This window comes from Phodopus roborovskii, unplaced genomic scaffold (assembly GCF_943737965.1).
Source record: "Phodopus roborovskii unplaced genomic scaffold, PHOROB, whole genome shotgun sequence".
NCBI classification, from domain to species: domain Eukaryota; kingdom Metazoa; phylum Chordata; class Mammalia; order Rodentia; family Cricetidae; genus Phodopus; species Phodopus roborovskii.
Window position 1 is genome coordinate 16,307,858 of NW_026126567.1, and position 8,199 is coordinate 16,316,056.

Genomic DNA, 8,199 nt, shown 5'->3' on the forward strand with positions numbered 1-8,199 from the left:
ACACTCATACCCAAGGCTATCAATAAAATTTCTCATTGGTAATCATATATGCCTGAAGACAAAGGCAAACAAATTGATCATTGTCAGAGAAAGTTACTTTAAATCTAGGATCTTAATTTCAGTTAAACTAACTGTATCAATTACTCTTCTCATTGTTCTGGCAAAATACCTGAGCCTCCCAACACCCCCAGAAAAAGAGTAAGGAAGGAACTGTTAGTTCTGGTTCACAGTTTAAGGACAAATTTCATCAGGGCAAGGCAAGGCATGGCTGTTGGAAAGACTATGGTAGCAGCGGATGCAAGCAAGCACTAACCTCACTTTCTTTAGTTTGCAGACTAGCAACCTAGACAATAGGATGGTACCACTCAAGGTTGGTCTTCCAAACTCATTAAATCTTTCTGGAAACATCATTGTACACAAGTCTAGGTGGTTTTAAATCCAGTTAAGTTGATGTTGAGAAATAACCAACCTGTATAACACATAGGAAAGCAAAATGAAAGTTCTTTTCAGTTACACATAGGCAAGAGCACCTCTCCAAATGAATTTTGTAGTGTATACGTTGAGCCGGTACTTTGTCTCCTGCGGCTCTAGAAGGTCTATAATTTATGTAAAGGTGGGAATGAATGGTAATGTTTCTCACAAGATATGTTCCCAAATAAAAGGATTTATAGTGCCAAAAAAAAAAAAAAAATGGTAAGCAAAGAGCCAGGAAGACTTCTCATTAAACTTAAATAAGTTAGAACATGTTTTGCATGTACCACTTATTTTAGAGCTGAGCATATTAAAAACATTTGCTGTCTGTGGAATGGATTATACTTTGATTGTTTGAATCAGAAAGCAAGATAAACTTCAAAACGCAAAGAGACAAGATGGTCAACGGGTTTCATAGCCTTTTATTCACTCTATGCCGTGTTTAAATGATATTCAGATACTGTGCGCATTGATTTCAGATTTCTGTTCAAACACGGGAAATAGCAATTATCCAAACAGTCCCAGCACTCAGGATTGATGGTACTCACATGGTGCTTGGGGTAGCAAACACACGGAATGCCAGAAGGGCAAGGCCAAGCCCTGCAGGAAATTTCCAGGTTATAATCCTAGCAAGTCAATTATAGATCCTTGGTGAAATTTACTTAAAACTACCACCCATGAGGAAATCCATTATGAACCCAGACCACAGGAGGAAAAAATTACAACTCTCTTCTGGTACAAAGACACGTAACAAAAGAGCAAGCAACCAGGAACCCTAGACAAAAAACTTCATACGTGGCTTAATGCTTTGCTGATGTGTTAAAGCGGAGACGAGAGCCCTTGGCCCATACTGCTAAGAAAATGGCACAATTTGCATCAGCCGTCTATTCCAGGACTGTGTCTAGTTATTAGGCAGCATGGTTATACCAACTACTACTTAGGCAACCTCAGAGACACAGCGGAAGCCCTTTTAACATTGTGAAGCCACGCTGTTTCAATTTAGTTCTGATGTCATTAATGTTCTTCTTGTCTGGTTTTATAGAAACATTTGCCAGTTCCTTTTTTTTTTTTTTTTTCTTTCTAAAAATACCAGATTTTCTCCTGCCTTCTATAACAACATGGTCTTGCCAATCTAAATACATTCTTGCTATATGCATTCTCATCAAAGTTTAAATTTCAATAGTCTTCAAGAATTCTAAAATCTTACTTTTTTCCCCACCCCCACGGCCAAAGAACAGAAGTTCAGCAAGGCAAAAATTAAAATGAAAATGTACAGTTAGAGTAAAGCCTACATCTTAAGCCCTTATACCTTGACTGTGTGACTGTATATGGTTGGGGAGGGGAAAGAACTTTGTAGATGTGATTAAGGTAACAATCTGGGAGGGGAGAGTGTATCCAGGATTCTTCACAAGTGTTCTCCTAGGATAAATGGGCATGAAACCACAGCAGCAGCAGCAGACAGGAAGGAGGAGAGGGGAAGGGAGGGGAAGGAGGGGAGGAGGAGGGACCTCTGACCTCCAATGTCACAAAGACTCTTTTCATGTGGTTTCATATAAACATCAACTAATTCATTTTTTCCTGAGTTGCAGGCCTTTGCCGTCTTTGTTATACACCATATCCCATCAACTTTAACACATGGAACACAGACAAGCCAAGGAATAATTCAGGCACGCAACGATAAAAGTCTCCCCGTCGAACTTCAACCCAGAGACACCAGCTCCATATTTCTGATGTGTGAATATGTACAACAACAAAAATACGTTGGCTTGAATTGTTATTTGGGATGATTTAGTACGACGTCAACGGGAAATGGATAGAGTCACATCCTTTAAACACAAAGAAAGCTGGTTTGTTTGCAAGTTTAAAAGTTCTCTTGAGAAAGACCTGGTTAAGAAACTAGTGGCTGAGTATTTATGAAGAAAAGAAAAAAAAAAGAGCATGGTGTGCAGGAAGCTGTTATGGTTAGAATGTGAAATGCTCCCACAGACCCAGGTGACAGAGCTGTTCTTCTAAAAGGGTGCAGAAAGGCCGGGGAGGGGCCTAAGAGGAGGAAGTGAGTTCCTGCCTGGCTCAGGTTCTGGTTCCCTCACTTTCTCAGCATCCTGGCTGCAAACATCATGTAGGGGGCCACCTCACGCTTCGCCTGCAACAGCCGTGAACAGTTCCTCTTGACCTGACCTCTCCACCTTGATATAATGCATCCCCTCAAACCATAAGCCAAAACAGACCTCCTCTCTTAAGCAACTTCTTGTCAAGTATTTAGCCACTGCACAGAGAAGAGCAACCAACCCATACAGAAAACCGACACCGAGAAATAGGTCAGCACTGTGGCAAACCTGACCGTGTGGTCTCGGGCCTTGGGAGCTGCTTGGTGGGAGAAATGCCGTATAGTTTGGGGTTGCCAGCCAGCTTTGGAATGTTGTGAGCAAAGCTTAATGAACCATTCTGGTGCGGGTGCTAAAGACTAAAATGCTACCTGGAGTTCAGATGTAAGTACTGCTCATGAGATTCCAGAAGGCAATGAGGACTCCACTGAAAATCGGGCTGGAGGCCATTTATGCTATGCTCTGGCAATGGAATCCAACCTGCACTCCACCCACATTCTGAAATTTTGAGTGAATTTAAAAATAACAGACTAAGTCGCTTGGCCAGGAAAGTTTCAAGACACCACGACAGTCAAACTTATTATTCTTGGTCAGACAAATAGAAAAATAACAAAAAACGTGTGGTTTGTTTTAAAAGAGAGAGGGCGAGAGAGCTTGAGAATGTGGGGCAGAAAAGGCACCATTAGAGACTGGAGAGGAACGACAGAGACTGAAACTTTCCATTGAGTAGCGTGCCCACCACACCAGTGTGAAGGGCTGAGTTTAGATCCCAGCACCCATGCTAAATTCACCTGGAACCCCAGCATGGGCACACGGAAACAACAGGGTCCCTGGAACTTTCTGGCTAGTCTAGCCAATTGTCAAGACAGGCTCAAGGAAAGACCTTGTCTCAAAACATAAGATGGGAAGCAATAAGGGAAGACATATGACATTGACCTCTGACCTCTACATGTGTACTCACAAATATGCATATGTACCCACACACAAATGAGCACATGAAATGCATATACTGTACTCACACTCACACACACACACACACACACACACACACAAAACCATGGCCTTCACAGTAGACAACAGGATGTCTCCTGATGAGTACTCAAAAATGTGACGTGAAAGGACAATGCCTAAGAAGATAGAGCTTCCGGGGTTCTAGCTAGGCTGCGAAAGGAGGAACATGAGACAAAGCCCAAAACAGAAGAAAATAGCCCGACCCATGTTGCAGCCACAGAAGCTAGAAGCTCTCTTTCTTGCCTCACATCATAAGGAAGATAGCTGACCCAGAAGGCCAAGCTAAGCCAGGCATGGTGTCTTGCATGTATTTGATCCTAGAACTTTTGAGGCAGAGACAGATGGATCTTTGCAAGTTCCAGGCCAGCCTGGTCACATAGGGAGATTCAGGCAGCCAATGCTATATAGTAAAACTGTGTCTCGAAATATACATACATACATACATACATACATACATACATACATACATATATACATACATACATAAAACAGAAGGTCAAACTGGTCAAGTAGGCCAAATGTTGAAATGACATGGCTTCAGGCAGCCACAACCTAGCAGGAAGCTAAGCTGCCTAAGGCCGTGTGAAGCCTGCAAGCACAGTTCCACCTAGAGGGTTCATTTCAACCCAGAACAGAAAATCAGAAAACCGCCACCTCTGATGAGGAATCATAACTGATTAATGAGTTTGGAGCTGAAATCCATCTACGCTACCACAATCCTGCAATTATTGGGTAAGTACTCAGTCGCTGAACAACTAACCCAGAGAGGAAGGTCTTCTACATGGAAATGACGGGAAGCTGTTTCCAGTACCTTACTGTTTCCAGTAAGTCACTTTGATGATGACCAAAATAAATGACAGGTAATTTCTAGGGAGCTTACCAAGAGGCAATTGATGTAATCTAGAAAGAGATGCAATTCACACATTTTAATGTCTGGGATTGATTGATTCTAACAGTTATTTATTTATTTATTTTGTATTTTGCAACCCATGCTTGCTTGCCTGCCTGCATCCTGGCTGAAATAGCTTTTGATGAAGCCATTGCAAAACTCCATGCATTGAAGGAAGCTCACACAATGCCTTCACATTCATCACCCAGTTGCTTACAGACATCAGACAGTGCAAGAGAAGAATATGATACAGCAGAAGGTACCAAAAACTGAATGCTTAGAGTGTGTCATCCATCCTTCATCCCGCAGGAAACCTCTTTATAGGCCAGTAAGATGGCTTGACAGCTAAGGGCATTTGCCACCAAGCCTGATTTTATCTGACATCAATCCCCAGAACCCACAGAATGGAGGGAACAAACTGACTTCTCCAAGTTGTTCTCGGACTTCCAGACACACAGTGTGGTACACACACACACACACACACACACACACACACACACACACACACACACACACACACAAAATATGGTGGTTCAAATGAGAAGGGCCTCCATAAGCTAATATGTTTGAATGCTTGCTTCCTGGCTGGTGGAATTGTTTGGATTAGGAGGTGTGGCCTTGTTGAAGGAGGGGCGTCACTGGAAAGGGGCTTGATGTTTCAAAATCAAACTCCATGCTCAGTCTCTCTCTCTCTCTCTCTCTCTCTCTCCCTCCCCCTCCTTCTCCTCCTCCCCCTCTCCCTCTCCCCTACCTATGGATAAGATGAATACTCTCAGCTACTGCTCCAGCACCCAGCCTCCTGGCCATGATGGTCACTGACTCACCCTCTGAAACTGTAAGCAAGTCTCCAATTAAATGTTTCCTTTTGTAAGTTGCCTTGTTCATGGTGATCTTCACAGCAATAGAAAAATAAGAGACTAAATAAATGTTAAAAGAACTTTAAATAAACCTATTTACATCTCCATCCCTTGTTCTATGTGGATTTCCTCTAGCAGAAACCTCCACTCATGTTTATGAAACCAGCTACTTAAGTCTTTTCATACTGAAGTTTTGGGAAAACTCCATTCTGAGGTTTGTGCCTGTCGTGGCCTACTCTGTATGCAGTTGCTGCTGTAGGAAAGTATTAACAGCTCTATTTCATTTAAACATAAGTAACTTCGAGACATTTTTGCAGAAAACTAGAAATGTGTTTGATATTTAACTAATTATAACCAGTCCACAAGTTACTGGGTCTTGTGAGATATGAAAATGTAGTTAATTAAAATTTAAAGAGTGTTCTACATAACTTTTTAATTTCAACATTTCCTCTCTTATTCTTCTTCCAGGGTTTTCTTTCAGAAAACAAGCTTTTCTGTGTTTTTCCTGTATTCCTTTCTAGTAGGAATCCAGACGTATTAGATTAAATACGAAAGTACTTCATGTTTTAGAACTGGGATGTAGGGGCACAGTTGACAAGCTTCCTATGACACATATGTGGGAAATTATATCTGTCTGTGACAACAGGGTGTTTCATTAGTCATTCTTCATTTGCTGCTGCTTGAGTCAATAAAATCTCTTCCCAATAAAATGCATTAGATTTTCCACCCACATATACATAAAAATACAGACAGAGCCTTGGGGGGTATGCTTCTGGAAAATGGCAAATTTTTTCCCCAGATTTAGCAGATAAGCACATAGAAACTATGACAGCTGTGGTCAGAGGGAGTTAGGCTATATCGTGAGCTGGCAGGTCAACTTGGCATTGTTTGCATGGTGCTGGTTCTATGGGTATGAAGTTGTAAAAGGAAGAGGGACATAAAGGCTTGTGCAGGGTTACAGAATCAGATTTCCTGGAGGGAACTCCCGAGTGGGCTATGTAGAAAGCTATGGAGGAGATGCCTAAGTGGCAATGGCAGGCTATTGGAGATGCTAGGAGCAGGGGATATTCACCAAGGAAAGCTCCAGGTGCCAAGAGTAACTGGCCCCAAAGAGAGGCCAACTACACATGTTGCCAACAACAGGCCTAGAAGGCTATGACTGGCTAAGTCCTTCAGAGTCCCTATGATGTCATATACAGAGATATAAAGTTTGATATTTGCCTTGCTGGGTTTCAGTTTTTCTTTGATCTAATTTTTCCTTTTGTGACTGTGAACATTGACTCTGTGCTATTTTGTATTGGAAATGTGTAACATTTTTACAGGGGCTCACATTCAGAGGGTCTTAAGTCTCAGGAGAATGTGGATTTAGTATTTTTGACTAGCATCTGCAAATGTAAGACTATGGTAACCTGTATACCTATATACCTATATACATACATACATATATACATATGTGCATATATATGTATAAGCATACATATATGTATAAGTGTTATATGTGTGTGTATATATATATATATATATCATGTCATGAAATTGCATGTAATCCTTGCACAAAGCCATGTTAATCTTCTCTGTCATTCCAATTTTAGTACTTGGGCTGCCAAAGTGAACATAACTATGGGAATTTTTGAAGTTAGCATGAAAGACTTCTCCATTATTAGATGCCCATGATCCTATGGGGGCCAAGGGTAGATTGTTGAATTTTGAATATGAAACATTGCATACAAGCTCGTGTGCTTGACTGTTCTGTCCCCAGACAGTCTGGCTGTTTTAGGAGGTTGTATGATCTTTGGAAGATGGAGTCTAGCTGGAGGAAATTAGTCACTGGGAGGTCAACCGTTTGTATGCCAGCCCCAGTACTGGTTCAGTCATTCTCTCTTCACGACTACTGGCGTGACATAAGTAGCCATTACATACTTCCACTGCCACAGCCATAAGACTTCTGGACCATTTCTTCCCCGCCACAACAGACTTTATCCCTCAAACCATTAGACAAAATAGACCTCTTCCACTGAGTTCCTTCTTGCTAGTTATTTTGACGCAATGATGAGAAAAGTAACTAATAGAGAAGCTAAGACATAGTAGACGCTGTGGAGATGATTCTACCCATAAAGTGCTTAACTTGCAAGCATCGTGATGATGGCTTAATTGCCAAAATTCATGTAAAATAAATAAATAAAGCCGGGGGTATTGTTACACACTTGCAACCTCCATACTGGAAAAGCAGAAACAGGTGGATCCTTGGGTCTGCTCATCCAGGCATGCACTAACGTATTTGGATAGCTCTAGGCCAATGAGAGAGTCTGTCTCAAAAAATAAGGCAAATGACTCCTCACTGTCCTTTAGCCTCCACATGTATGCACACATGTGTTCATGCACACATACATGAACATGTACATGTACACAAAAGAAAGAAAGGTAGAGAGGAAGGAGAAATAAAGAAAGAAGAAAAGAGAGGGGACAGAGATAGAAATTTAGTCACAGTCATAGTACAAAGAAATAAAGGGATAGGGGATTCTGAGAAGATGGCTGAGCGGGAATCACCTAGACAACAGAAAGCTTAGGTGATCTGATTCAGCTACATACACTACTTAATGACAGTGATGCACCCTCGTGTGATTCCGCCACTGTGCATATATCAGAGTATACACACACAAGCAAAGATGGATGTGATACCACACGTTAACATGAATGCATGCAACCGCCGCTGTATGTGCAGCTGCCCTTAACTAAAGCCTCGTTACATGGCACGTGACTGTATCATGAAACTTTGGTTCATGAAAGGCTTGAAGTTTCCACAGGAGGCTTTGTGTATATTGTGGCTGTTTTAATTAATTTCAGCTTTCTCCTGGCTACGTTTATG

At 41.6% G+C, this 8,199-nt stretch overlaps 1 non-coding gene across 1 annotated transcript; it reads right to left on the reverse strand.

The window, feature by feature from the left end:
- Positions 1-6,845: 6,845 nt before the first annotated feature.
- LOC127235448 (U6 spliceosomal RNA) lies at positions 6,846-6,947 on the reverse strand. Its single transcript, XR_007835708.1, has one exon. It is a non-coding gene; the product is annotated as a U6 spliceosomal RNA (small nuclear RNA).
- Between the last annotated feature and the right edge of the window lie 1,252 nt (positions 6,948-8,199).